Source organism: Dromaius novaehollandiae, chromosome W (genome assembly GCF_036370855.1).
Source record: "Dromaius novaehollandiae isolate bDroNov1 chromosome W, bDroNov1.hap1, whole genome shotgun sequence".
Classification (NCBI taxonomy): Eukaryota; Metazoa; Chordata; class Aves; order Casuariiformes; family Dromaiidae; genus Dromaius; species Dromaius novaehollandiae.
The window spans coordinates 34,414,090-34,429,532 of NC_088130.1; the positions used below are offsets into that span (position 1 = coordinate 34,414,090).

General features: G+C 38.6%; 1 long non-coding RNA gene across 5 annotated transcripts in view; it reads right to left on the reverse strand.

Moving 5' to 3' along the window:
- The window catches only part of LOC112980283 (uncharacterized), a 490,482-nt gene that overhangs the window by 276,304 nt on the left and 198,735 nt on the right, over window positions 1–15,443 (reverse strand). For all 5 annotated transcript variants that reach the window (XR_010385785.1, XR_010385782.1, XR_010385783.1 and 2 more), the window contains one exon: window positions 12,260–12,363. This is a non-coding gene — a long non-coding RNA (uncharacterized LOC112980283). The remainder of the gene's footprint in view (window positions 1–12,259; window positions 12,364–15,443) is intronic.

The window sequence follows — 15,443 nt, forward strand, 5'->3', positions numbered from 1 at the left end:
ATATAGATTTGGATCTTTAAGAGGAGAGGGGTAAAGTGTCAGGTGCTCATGTTTCAGCTAGAAGTTAAAAATTGAACTCCAGGGAGAAAACACATAGAGCCACCCTAAAAGCAGGAACAGCAGCTTTAGGAAAATGTTTATGATAGAAAGCATGCCAGGGTGAAAATGCACAGTGAAGAATTATGCCCTAAAATTATTACCCTAATTTATTCTCACTGCTCAGAAGAAGGTTCAATACCTTGCGGAGTAGACTCAAGTAGTGGGTTTCTTTTATACTGGATCAATAACCATCAGAAATAAACCATGGCAAGCTCTTTCTGCTAACAAACAGAGAAAAAGAAACCATTGCTTTGAAGTTGTAAATTCAGTGACAGAATAACATGTTCAAACCAAGAAGGCCCTCTCATGACTTTCAAAGTCACCTACATCTAGTAGGAGAAGCTAAGTTCATTCAAAATGTTTGCCAGGAACATCCTGAAAGAAAGCACAGGAAGAGTATTTCAGCCCTCAAGCTCAGTCAAAGCTATAGGAGGACCCAGCTGGCATTTAGTGATATACTTCTTAAAAAGTAGAGAATTTGCCTTCTAAGACTGAGAAACATTTGAACCTATTCACAAATGACATCATTAGAGAGGCAGAAAGCTAGAAAAGGCTGCTCTTTCACTCAGACTATACAGAAGCACATTTCTTGGGGGGGGAAAAAGCCGCAGTGCTTAAGAGGGAAGAATATTGTCAGAATGTGTTGCAAAGACTCTAAAAATCTCAATGCTTCTAAAACAGTCACATTTCGTGCAGTACAAAGCGTGCTCTGCTGTTCTCTGACGAAAAAATATCCTCAGATATGGAGGCAGAGCTACAGATATCTTATACAAGATATTTAATCTTGCTGTCTTCACAGATTTTTCCCTAATATGCACCTGTTCACTTAGGGTACAGCACTTAGGGTGATGTTCTCTGCTAGGGTGTTGAAGACACCCTGGGAAGAGACACCATGGAGAAGAAGCCTAACCAAATAGTCCCATGGTGAATATGCAAGGGGATAGGAATTACATTCTTAAAGAAGAAAGACATCATTTTTGAACTCCATCACTGAAAGAAAATAGAGCATCCTCATGTTTAAAAAGCTCCTTTTTATTGTTAAAATAACTGCCACGTTGCAGGCAGTGAAAGCTAAGAATCACAACAGCTATGTGATACAGTACATTTTTACAATAATATATATAGTGTCTGTGATTGTAATTAATCTTGATCACATAAAACGGTTGTAAGTGTCCCAGGAGAAAAAAAATATAATTAAAAATATCCAAGGGCCATCTTTCAATTTATTCACAGAAACTAAAGATAGACAAGACATACTGGTTTATGGTATCTGTCCCCTCAGGGACAGTGTGTGATTATTCCTTTCAGCAGCTCTTCCAGTACTTTGATCCTGCCCAAAATTAATATTAATCCACAGATGACAAGGCCTATACATACAGTATTTTTACATTTCAGTGTCCAAGGATCCCCTTGGCACCCCTCCCACCTTTTTTATATCCCACTACTCCTAGACTGCAATCACATTTCAGTTTTTGAATGAAGGCTGTCTGCATTCCTTTCCAAGGCTACTGTCTGCATCTGCCAGAAGGAACCACCAGGAAGAATTTAAGTGAGTACTTGCCTTCTCCTATCAGCCTGAGACTAGGTGAATAGCATAGAAGGGGAGAATCTAGAGATTAGGACATTAGTAAAAGAACAGCTATAATCTTCTGCTCCACCAAATTCAACTTTAATTTTAGTTCCTGCTTAGAGGAACTTAGAGGCTGAGGCAGAACAGCTCTCAGGAATGAAAACTTTCAGGTGCTCAGCTGCCAGAAGGAATCCACAGCCACAAGTCAGGTATCTCAGCTTTGCCAACACCAGCAGGAACCACAGGATCCCTCAAAATGGGACTCCCAGAAAAAAAGCACATCCTGAGCCATCTAATTGAAACAAGAGAAAAACATCAGGAACAGGACTGCATCCCTCCCTTGGATGCTTAGGCATCATGCTCAGTACTACAGGAAAATCCTTCACTCCCACTGGTGTTTACTGACTCTATTCTTGAAGTATCTTTCAAAAACCAATTAAAATAATTTCTTCTAAAACATGGTCAGAAAAAGAGATGCCGATGGTGACTTTTTTATTGACACATTTAATGACTGCAGCATTCAAGATGGGCGGAGGTCTTTCCCTCTGTTTCCTTTCCCCTCTGGCCCTCCAGAATAGCCTATGCTTAAACTATGTGATAACATAATGGGAAAAAATTTTCCCTTTAAGCTACATTTAAATATTGAATTATAAACACAATAAACCTTTTATTAGTCATTCAAAGACAATATATGCACTGCAGCCACTCTCTATGGAAGGGTTAAAAAAAAAAAAAAAAAAAAGTATGATTTAATTTCATTGCTCCAGAAAGAATGAAGGAAAATTAAACTCTAGACCTCAGGTCTGCCTGACAAATGTCTAACTGAATCTAATGGAAAGCAGCTATAGTTTAATTAATCTGACATTCAATTTCTCCAGATAAAAGAGTTTCATAGAATTGGGGTCATATTCCCTGAAATCAATTGATTTTCATTTAAGTGAAATGACCACCATGGAAACTACGTGCCCAGTCTAAAGTCAGCATTCAATACTGGCTACACACCTGGCCAAGAGAGCGCAGACACGGGGAGTACAGCATACCAAAAGCATGCACAGTTTTGTTAACAAAGAGTAGGAGCGGGTTTCTAAATTATTTTTGTTAGATGACAATGGGGGGGGAGAAACATTAAACATAGCAAGCAATCAACTACAATATTAGTATCTAATTTAAAGAGAAAAAAAATCCGTTAAACCTAGCATTAAGTCAGCCTTTGCCTCTAGAGAATGCTACTCAGGATGCAGTCTCTGCCCCCCTTCTGCAGTGGTGCCCGCCCTTGCCACAAAATGGAAGGTTATTTATAACCTTCTGCTTCGTTTCAGGGACCAGTCTGTTGCATGGCTTGCATAGCCGTTCTGGCATAATTGAGATGGGCAGCAAAGTTCAGTGTAAAAATGAGCAACCAGTGACAGTAAAGGACAGGACCCTCCAAAGTCACCTTCCTCCTAAAAACATGGAAGTACCTCCCTGGATAAGCTATCTTTGGCTGAGGTGCCCATGGGTGGACGCAGCAGTGCTGGTCCCCAGCCACCAGAAGACCAGTCAGTTCAGGACAGAGGCGCAGGGCTGGGAAGGCAGGCAGAGGAGCAGTATCTCTGAAGACAGCTGAGGCACAGTCTGCTGACCAGACTCACCTTGTGCTGGTCTGTCCTAATAATGCAAAGTATCACAGTAAAAGTGATATACTGGTTTATTATTTCACTCATTATTTCTACCCCACAGTGTGCCAATTACTATCCATTTGTAAGAGAATAAAGGATCTCTGTCTCAAGGGGTTTACAGCCTAAAACACAAGCAGAATAAAGATAAACAACTCCAATGTATAAATGAAGAGGTCTGCTAAATCCATGGTGGAGAAACACACCTCTAGGCTTTCTCAGTTGCCTCAGCTTGTTCATTAATATTAAGAAAACATATCAAAGCCATGGAAGATTTTAATGCCATTTGGCCATAGTTTTAAATATTCTGAAATGCTGGCATGGTCACTGCATATACTAAATTACTTTAAGCAGAAAGCTTCAATACATTGGGACTCTGTTTTGGTACACTCAAGTGTTTTCACAAGCATGAGAATGGCACCTGTGAGGACTCCGTAAAAGAGACTGTTGCAGTGGTATTTTATAACCATACCATCCCACAGTCTTCTCAAGAGCCTAAAGGGGAAAACATGAGATAAGCCCAAGCAGAGGCTGGGATTAGCTTGCACAAGGGTTCTCATCTTCACAGCTGAGTTTGTATGCAAATAAAAATACCCATCTTTACGCATTTAGATAATTTGTGTCCAGTCATGGTAGTAAAAGACAGAATGAACAGCCAACTCCTTCTCTTAAAAAAAAATTAATCTTTAGTATGTAGACATAAATTAGAGCTGATGTCTAAACAACATATTTCTGAATAATTCAAGATAAAATAGTAAGAAAAATAAGTGCAAGAGTTCAGAAAGGAAAGCACACAGTTTTAGTTTTTGAGAATGAGCTGATGAATTTCCTATGCCTATTATCAAAAGGATAATAGGCAAACTTTTAAAGTTCTTCACTCACAGTTTAGCTCAACAGGGCTTTCAGAGGGAAATCCCAGTAGAGTTCTGAAAAATCACAAAACTGTGCCCCTGAAATCTTTTGAAAGGCTGTCTCTCACTGAAATAAAGGTATAAAATGGAGGCAAATACTATGTCTGTAATAATAATAACAATAAAATTGAAAAGTGCTTACAGAAGTAGTGAGTGAATAATGTTTTCAGTTGCACACTAAGAAGAAATACCACAGCATTATAAATATTTATTGAAAATACTAAGCAAAGGTAATGCTTTGTTTCTGTGCAATCTAGGAAAAAGTATGGAAGAAACCAAACTGAAGAGTTATGGAAGTGAAAGGTCTCTTTTTACTTGATGTGTTAGTTTAATAATGGTTAATTTTACACTGATCTCTGACTTGAGTGTCACAGTGTTGATAATTGGCAGGAAACACCAAAAACACAATGATGGTGGCAGCTGGACGTTGAGCCTACATTGTTAACCTTGTTAACATTTTAATAGCCCTTCACTGCCAGTTGCTGTTGATAATGTCTTTTGATTATATGTCAGTTCAATTTCTGAAAATATCAGTCTTGTTCTTTGGTGCTAATCACCCTCCTCTCTTCCATACTCTTCATCCCCTAGTTCAGCTCCTCCTTACAATGGTTTTCACTTGCTTCATTAAAATGCTGTGAATTCATTGGTGGAATGAGTTTATTCTTCCTCCAGACTGGACTTAAGTTTCTGGAAAACCTAAAACAATGCTCAAAAGAAAAAGCCAAGAACTCCCTATTGAAATGACTGTTGCATTTAGATTGGTATCAACTGGAACCAATGGCATCGTAGCATAATGTAGTGTCTTCTAAGACACAAAGGTCCAAACAGAGAGAAATCTGGGTTTTTTAATTCCCAGCCTAGTACTTATTATGGTAACCAGATTGAGTATTAATATGTATAAACTCAGTCAATTCATTCCAGATTTGTTAATGAATAGAAATAAATACATGATCTGCATTTCATACTTGCATATTGAAGTTGAACATAGAAATATTCACATGCTCTTGACACTGAAAAGTCTTGCTGATAATGTGGCTTAGTTAAACCTCTTAATCCAATTTTTTGTCTAAAATCCACTGAAAGCTACATAAACAAAGGCTAGCAGGTGAGTTCACAGAGCTACAATGATAAATGCTTGTACTAGAAAAGGGTATAAAGTTCTCAGATGCAAAGGACACATCAGAAACCAGTCTACCTAAACTTGCCCTCTGTTCAACACTTCTCTTGGGATGCACTAAATGCTTCCTCACCTGTAACCAGTGAATAATTCATTTACTGTATTTCCTCCCACAACCAAACATGAAAGAGTATGGGGTCTTCAAAAGTTCACTGGTTAGTAAATAATGAAACTGCTCACAAATGGGATGTACTACAATGGCTATTAAATATATAATGATAGTGACATGAAACTAATTTTATTTTACCTAAAGTTGCTTGTTGGCTTGATTCATAAAATAAGGCGTTCCTTTTTATGGGACTTCCATGCTGATTTGTGAAGGAGTGACTGCACAGTGCAATCACAGCCATGAAAGTTCACACTATCCAACAGTAACAGTAGTTGCCCTTAACAAGTCATTTTCTTATCTGACATTAAAACAATACCCTCTACCTTGGAATCAGATAGACAGCCTTCAACACTCTACCTGCTACAGTGTCCTTACCTGTCAACACTGGCCAGTAATATCATATGAGCTTGACAGGCAAGATCTTTACAGGGCCCCTTAAGAGCTGCAGTGGCAGCAGTGGCACAGCTCTCACCAGCGGAGCAAATTCAGGACACCAAGCAAACTGGACTACTAATGTTGATATGCTTAGAGCAGAAGGCATTAGGCAATAATGACTACCATGTCAGGTATTGATGTATGAGATATGCTTTTGCCATATTGCAGCCCCTTATTATTTCACTCTCATCATAGAAAATCACTGTTTAACTTCTGCATTTTGCTAGCAACACTCATGTCACTCTCATCAAGAGCAGGAAAATAAGTTTCCATGTGAGCAGTATATAAAGGCACAGTAATGCAGTAATACTTCACATCAGTGTACTGCAGGGCAGGCTACAAATAGAATCAGCTTATCAAAGAGCAGGCACAACAAATAGATAATCTTTGCTTTTGATTTAAAAAGTCAGTGGCTCAGCTCACAGATGTCAAGAAGGATAAAGTTGTCAAGGTGTGACGTGTGACAGGCAACTTTTTACAGGAAAACCTGGAAGATAATAAGAAGTCAGAAAATGAAGACTTTAAAGATGATCGTCCCTCTATGGAGAATGAATGGCTGTCATTAGTACAAGTAGAAGATCTATCAGGTGCATTCAGTGCTGAATTCACAGAAGCTCTGAGAAGTCTCTGGGTTTTGAAAGCAAAATGGTATCAAGGCCAGTTCCCTTTTACATATTTCATATGCAGTCCAAGGACAAGTATGAGCCAAAGAGACTCTTGTTGTCTCTGCCATTTCCACCCAGCTGAACACTACCAGATGACTGGCTTCATAAATTTAGCACAATGTCCTGTGTGTCTTACACCTCAATGTCCTATGTGTTCTTGAACACACCAAACACATTTTGCACGGTCAGAGATAACTCTACCATAAACTATTCTGCAATTGCAAGCCTATATGCCTACAGCTTACTGCCTGCCTTTCATAGACTGTTCCACAATATGTACACACCTTTTCTCACAGATCTGTCATGTATGTTTAAGAGCCTAGGTTAAGTAGCACTACTTCCAAACACTGTATACATACAAAGTTCTCCTGACCAAGAGGCATACAGAAGTGACAAGCAGGGGAAGAGTATGAAAAAAGATTTAGGACTGGGTCAGGGATGGATACAGCAAAAGAAACATATGACAGGGGCAAAGGTAGGATTGTTCCTTTTAGGGGTAGCACTGCTGTAAAGCAGTTTGTGTCTTGTATAAACAGGTTATACTTTTAAGATATTACACCCTTACAGTTTTGCAACAGGGCTCAAGCCAATTGGAGCTGGTTTCAGTATAATGAGGAGGCTCACCTTTCAGGACATGATCACACTGTGTGTTAAACCCTATGTCAGACTCCCAGCTTAACCCTTCTCTGCTCACATAGATAAAAGCAAAAATCCTTGGCACAGTTGCTGAAACGCACCCTAACTTGGGGTCTCCATGCTACATAAATGGCTCTGAGTGAGGCAATTGTCCTTATCATTGTATCACTAGACTGCTTTTGCTATAAATTTTCTCAGTTTCCCTGCCAAAAATGTTTGTAAGACAACACGTAATTCTCAAGCTAATACAACTGACTTATCAGGGCAATTTTTCTCAGCCTATTTCTCTTAGCCTCAGGTTTGCCAATTCTTTCTCAAAGCTGAAGAGCTTGTATACCCCAGGCTACCTTTTCCTCTCTTCTCACACAAGTGGATAGTCTAAAAGTTTGGTTCTGTGAAGCTATTTGGTGGTGATGAAGCTAACCTAAGACATTCTTGTCTCAGGCCCTCACCACAACCCATCTTACCTTCGGTCTGCTGTTCCAAAGCAGTTTATGTTGGCGTAAGTCTTTCTTCTCATGTAATCGTGTCCCTAGCCACACAGTCATGTTCCTCCAAAGTCAGCAAAATGATCTGGGCTAAAAGCGACTCTTCCTTCCACCCTCACAGTCATCAGTGAGCTCTTGGATTAAAATTGAATGATAAGTAGAATAACCACAAGCCTTCCCTGGGAGACACTGCACAGTAGTATGTATTTCACAGACTGAAAAGGATGCAACTAGATATATCAGAAGACATGACTCAGAAGTCCTCAGACCTGGTGGCCAGGTGACTGACAAGAGTACCATGATGCAAACCTAATCCTGTTTTCCCTTTTCCCCTGTCCCGAAGAATCATTCTTAGGAAAGAAAGCCCAGACTGATCCCACACATATTTATTAGGACCACCTTGTTTCCTCACCAGACAGTACGTCGTTCTTATTATTTCAGTTCAGCTCAGAAGTGTCACAGAATTGTGTTAGTCTAGCTTAAGCCTGTCAAGACATCTTAAAAAATCATTTTTATTGTCACTCCTGCTCTGCAGTTGGCACTTCCTACCAAACAGGGAACTGTTTTAGTCAAATACTTTCAGTGATCTTGCTTAAAAGTAAAGCCCCCAAATAGCCTATCAGCCCAAATCAAGACTCCAGAAAACTGTGGAACAGGTGTTAGAATGAGAGGGTAAGAATTATTTTGCTCCTGAAAAAAATACACAAGGTAGCTACACTCAAAACTAAACTTAACTCGATAGGTTCAAAAGTAAATAACAGAGATTTATACTTACCGTGAATCTTGCCCTAAGAATTTAAGTCATTCAGGAAAATAAAGTTTCACTGAAAATATTTTGTGTCAAGGTTAATGACTCAGCCAGGTATCTGAAACAATTAGTATGAAGTTGAGTTTACTAGAGAAAAGAAATATTGACAGTCTTAATACCAGAGTAAGCAGTACGTGATGGTGCAAAGTTCAAGGAGAAATCAACACATAAATTGGAACATTAACAGCTGACTATGGAGCCCTGAAGGACACCTTAGCAAAAAGAGTGAAATCAAATAAGAAATGAAATGACAGCTTTATCATTGATTTCAGCAGAGCTATGGTTTTACTAAGACCTTAAAGAAGTCTAAAATGCCATCTGTTCCTCTGGAATCATAATAAAAGATATGAAAAATTACTAAAGACTTACTAATACATATTCATCTCCAGTAACAATATAATAAATTACTAAATATCTCTGTCATGTCTGTTTTGATGTCTCTATGCAACTGAACTAGAATAAACCTTGCTCTATATCCAATTTGCATACGAGTCAGCCAAAAGCGTTTAATGTTTTCCCAGATACCTTACATACAGTAAACTAGAAATCTCATGAAACTGAAGAGGACCATTAGACAAAAAGGCGACTTTTTGTACAAATGAATAGAATAGAATTATTAATAGACACTGGGGCCTTACCAGAACAAACAGGCAGATGTGTGTTAGGACTCTTAAAAGTCATATAACATCTTGACAAAGAACAGACAGTTGAGTGCAATTGCTGAAACGCTTAAGAAATAGCAAAAACTATCCAAATGACACATTTGAGTCAGAGAAGGTATACATTTCCATAGCTACAGTAATAGTCAACAACATATTTGTGGAGCTCTTGTTTTTTGCTAGAAAGTAATTAGGAAATTGTTGAGATTCAGTCCCTAAAAATATACCGGTAGGGACAAATAATTTAAACTTAAACAGAAAAAAGGTTATACTTCTCCGCAAGCATTCTTGTAAGTTATTTAACTCTTCATGCATCAGGAATCCTATCTTATTCCAAAAATGGATGTTGGATAAGCCATATTGGCAAAAATGTGCTTTTTGTTATACTTCCTACATCCATGCTCTGAGCACTTTGCTGGTACAATATGTAGTTAGCAGAACACACAGAGCTGCCACAAGGTTTAATGAAAATGTGAAGTTTTCGTTAGAGAAGAAACTAATTCCTTCACATTTACCACATGGTAAAAGCATGCAGTTACTATGGAGTGACTCAAACTTCAACTTCAGCTACCAGTTAGTTTCTACCAGTAAGTTGTGTATCTGCCTAAACATTAGAAGCAAGTTTCTAATGGATACAGCAACATGTCATACAATGGTTAGTATAGTTCTGAGTAGCTTTCCAAAAAAAAAAAAAAAAAAAAAAAAAAAAAAGTTAGAAGTAATAGTCCCTATTGGTCCCTTTCAGCCTTTTTTTTTTTTTTTTTTTTTTTTTTTTTTTTTTGGATACATCTCTGTATAAAGTTCCAATACTCACATATCTATATTTCAATGAACTCACAAGTTAAAATGTGCCCTTTTTACTTTCTTTACAAGGCAATTTCTTATCATATCCCATGTGATCATAATACAAAATACAGTCACCTGGATTTTTCAAAGTTTAAAGAAAAATGGCAGCTCCTTTGCTAAGAGCCCTAAAGCATTCTGAAAGGCAAGCTGGGGATCCTTACACAGGCAATATCATCACCATTTATCGCTGATTGGTTTCCCAGATTTCTGACAAGGCAGGACATCTGCTGCTTGCATCCACAGTAACGCAGATATCAGGACCCAGTTCCATCATAAATGGCTTACTTCAGCTAGCCACTTATTCCACAGAGCTGGCCTTAACACCTTCCTCACTCAACTACCCTGCCACCCACTTGTCGGCTCAGCATTCCTCGTGTGAATACATAGTATGTCAGAAACAGCTACCAGTAATTTTAAGTATGTTTCTGGGTATTTTTAGCTGAATTTTTCAACTTTTAGAAAATATCCACAGGCACTGAGCACACTGAATACAATTTGTTTGTGTTCTCACAGCTTTTCTCCTTCTGACTGAAAACAAATGCTGCGCTTTGAAGCACGCACACTATACTTGTACCATCTTCTGTCTCCAGCTGCAGCAATTTCCCAGTGATAGGCATCTTTTCCAGTGGCAGGTAAGTCAAGTTCTCATTCTTTAAAACGAAAAACCAGAGTCTCCAAAAATACATTTCAGTTTCCCATAAACATCTGCTGTGCAACGAGGATATACTCATCCACAGCATTGTCTCATGCAGCTCACCCTGTCTGAGCATTTCCAGCACTAGCCAGTATCACATCTGAAACCCAATACACGGATCCTTAAGCTTTGCTGAGTATGGTGTCTCCAGCAGACCAGTATCTCAAAATACGAGAAGACATGAAACTCAGAAGAAGGTTATCCAGCAAGCATTTGGCAGGATATCATCATACTTAGGGCCTGTCTCCAAACAAACAGTCATTCAGATCATATCCAGAGCCTGATCCCTGCCCCAGCCATCTCTGTTATGAATCCATAACAAGATTTTACTTAAGTGTGAAGGAAGAGCTCTGCTTTTCCTCCTGGTCAGCTCCCAATTGCAAAAAGCCTACTCCTTTCAACTGACCTTTTTATGACAAATAACAACTGTAAGTAAAGCAGAGGAGAGGGGAGTTAAGTAAGTCCCAGGACTTAGTTTAACCTTCTCCTGGCCAATGAGGGATTTGTATACTTTTTCATAAGAAGAAATTTTTTGCCATCATCAATAAATATAATTGGACTGAATCAGCATTACATCGCATGCATCACAGAACAGCACAGCTCTTTGACAAATTATGTTCCCCTCAGGTAGAAGGACTAGACATGATCTGTTTTGCTCATAAAGGGAGAATTTAATAGAGAACACAACTATATGTGTAGGATGGGCACATTTTTCCATTACTTCAGTATGAAGAGTGAAGCTTCAAAGAATCTTTGATAGATGTTAATTTTTTACACTGTAGGAATATTTTTAGCAGCTCTCTTGGGAATTTTGTCCTCCCTTTTTTTAGGTTAGACACCAACTCAAACAACGGAAGGTAGTATTGCTGGCTTAAGCCACTATTTGCACCTTTGATTATGAGAACCAAGTACTATTTCAACTTTGCAGTTGAGAAGCCATGGTTGTTGTGCCTGGTTACAGTCTTACAAACAGCAGTAAGCCCATGAAAAGCCTTTGAGAGTTGGGAGTAAACTACATTCTTCCCATGGGCATGAGGAAGATACTGGAGCAGGATTGAGCATGAATATAGCAGCAGGTGTCACATGCAGAGATGGACCTAACGCAAGTCTAGCTGAGTGCCCATGTTCGGAACTCTTGATGATGACTGAGAGAGTCATGACTCACTTGGTACAGCTTCTGGGTTCCTGAGAGAAGAGATGACTGGCAGCAAAGCAGCATACCATGGAACAGTCATAAACGGAGGGAGCACTTCAATATAGGGAAGGTGACACTTCTGGAGGTCTTTGCTGACCTTGTATATATACGCCGCACCAGATACCCAACATGAGCGTTGAGAGAAGAGCCAATCATTTAGAACATTTAACTCCCACTGCTCCACTGAAAACCAGCTCAGGGATAGAAAAATGACAGTCAGCAGTGCCACAGGGAGAGAGTCATCTGCCATCTGGAATGTTCTTCATCCCCTGAACGTTGAGTGCACTGGAGATCATTAGAGGTTTTACTTACCTGCACTTCCCGAGCAGCCTGAGTAGTGTTAACAGAAATACCAGACTCTTCTGACCACCTGCTGCCAACTGGTCCAGCACCGGCTCCACAGCTTATTTCCTTACCTGTCAGAAGAGAGAGAAAAATATGGCTGACAACTTCAATGGAAATCCCTGCTATAACTCGTAAGGCTATATCCATCAGTGAGATACCATCAACGAGTACTTTTTCCTGTTTTTAATTATTATCAGTTGAGCTTTTTTCCAGCAGCCCTTGCTGTCCTACACAAGTGAAGTTATCATAAGAACACTGAGAAGTCACTGACGGTTATTTCAAAAGAACACTGCTACACTGAAGCAATCAGTGGTGATAGAGGACTCGCTGGACTTGACAAATACATGGGCTAAAGTTCTTTAACTGCACAGAGAATGTTGGTGACTTAATTCTAACAAACTAAAAAATGCAATGCGATTCATTTGCTATACAAATAACCGCCTGCGGTTTCCAAACCACTGAAGGAGCCCAAATAGTAATGCTAAATCAGGATCAGACCCTGAATGTCTCATCTCTCTCTGTGAGAATCTCATTATCTGAAGGGTCTATTTTTCTTCTCCTTTGTTCTGGAAATCAGCTCACAGGAGTTTCTCCTGAGATACTGCTCTCACTCTCCTCCTGACTGGCAAGCTGTGGAAGATAGCTTTGGAGGAGAATGCTGAGATCCTGTGCTAGAACCTCTATTTTTCCTTAAATGTATGTGCGGTTGCCTTACAGCTTTTTGAATTAGCATTGCTGTTGGTGCTCTCTCCTGAATAAAAACCTACCCACTGCACTGAAAACTCCTCTGGATCAAGGGATTGCTTTTCATCAATTGCATTTACAAAATGTGTCTTTTGTTACTACTCCTCTTCTTTGATCTTTTGACCTCCAATCTGACTTCGTTTTCGGTTTGTTCTTTCGTACACTCTTGACTTCTAATAACACATTTGATGTGATCATTTGTGGCTTCTAGCCATTTTGATGGCAGCTTTTCTAACAATCTTGATTTCAAAAGCTGCAAATCCACAACATTTCAAACCTCAGATGTTGTAATATAACAATGAGCCCTGATTGTAATTAGATGTCTGTCTGACTGTCTATCCAGGTAGAGGCCCTTATTCATCATTCATATCTGAGCATCCTGTAGGGAAAGACTTTGCATTTACATCCATACAATGCTATATTTTGAAAGGTAATGTGTTAAAAATGATGCTGGTAGAGGAAAAACAATAGATTCATTTATAATTTATAAATTTACAAATGCTGCTAGAGAAAATTCTACCCCATTTCTTTTTTCAAGAACATTCAGTAAACTATGCCTGCTTCAAGATACATAATGTGATGTATACTAACTCCAGTAAATATTCAGAAAAAATTTTTCAGCATGCCAGATTTTATGATCCTTTTTTCCACCAACAGTTTGTTCAGCTGTTATCTACTGATTTCAAAGCAAGAAATAAAGAAAGAGGGGTGGTTCATGAATGTAGCAACAGCATGGACGTACTCAATGAATTCTATCAAAACTTCAAAAAGAGACAAGTAAATTCAAAGAATAATTCTTCCTGCCAAAAAAATCCAGTAGACTCAAAACCTGTGCATATTTTATACTTCATTTACAAAGCAGTGGATTCAAAGGAGACAGCTACATGGACAAGACAACCCCTAAATGTGAGGGCACGGTTACTTAACCTGACCCGTAGTTACTTTTGCACACCATTCACCTGCAGCTTGCTTTTCAGGTGATTGTTATTAAACACCTACAGCGGAAGTGCAAACAGATGTTGGTAACTTGCATAGGAATTATGGAGGGATGCCTCCAAATCCAATGTCCTGCCTTCTGGAAAACCTGCTCAAGGGTAAGTACCTGGCCTGAAGCAACATAAAGGACAGTGTGAGAAAAAGTCAAGTCTAAGGTAATTTATCCTCTATATATTCTGGGGAACAGACTGAAATGTAAAACTAACATCTGCAGATGAGAATTCAGCCCTTCGTAGCTTAATCAGCATGACACTTCTGCTTAATTTATTAGCTCTCTGTTTCTTACAGATGTTTTACTCTATAATAGCCCTATACCCCCACTAACACACAAGCCAAACAACCTAACACCAAAATAATCACTTGAGGTGATTTCAGGATGAAAGAAGCTCAGCTTAGTTTTTAAGAGAATGCTGAAAAACAGGTGTGACAAATGGGTCACACTTCTATGCTGTATTCTTCTAAATCTTGATCCTTTTAGGGATATAACCAAGCCAAACACACTACATTATCAAAACCAAGATCTTACTCAGTGAAAGACTTGTGCAATTTTCTGATTAGACTGACATTCTAGTGTAGGAGAAACTTAACTTTCTCTGTCATTTGTGATTTCCATGTGGAAAAACATACATTTAAATGGCTATGTTTTCTAAACCCTGGATCATAAACTGATACCTTGCACATTCTTCCTTTTACTTAAAGTTTTGTGTCATTCCATATTACTTTAGACTGAGAATGTAAATTAGCTCTTTTTAATTACACATTTTGTTTTCGGTTTCATTCAGTAAGCAGATATGTTCAGTTTATTTTTTGTTCTTGCACTAAAATACACAGAAAGGAAATTGATATGCTAATTTACATAATGGGGGAAAAAAGTAACATTTCCATAACATTACTGTGATCTATGTTGGTTCAACTATATTTTATGGCTATTTTATGATAAAAACCTACTTAAAATGCTCATTAATATTGCAACACTTTAAATAAAGTGTATTAAGAGCATTCCACTAAATGGTTAAATAAAATGGAAAGTGATAAATATTGTAAATAAAATAAATACTAATTAATTGCTATGAACCTCTCTGCATCAAAGAACAAATCTCAGGACAAATGCATGGTCTTTCACAAGCTATGAAATACAATGTTGTTAGGAAATCTGTTATGCTTAACTATCGGTGCAAACTTCCACTGAAGCCTGAGATTAAAATATAGGCACCAAGAAATGTGTTGAGAATTAAGTAATGTGCTTCATGACTCCGTTTTTTAATTGCAGCAAGCTGAAGCCATTACTACAGCGCTAGGAACATTAACATCAGTATCTGGAGGCAGCTACTGCTGCACTCCTGTGAAACGCATTTTGTAATGCTCACACAGTCTTCTGCTTTGCAAAGATCTTCATTTAATTTGTGCACCA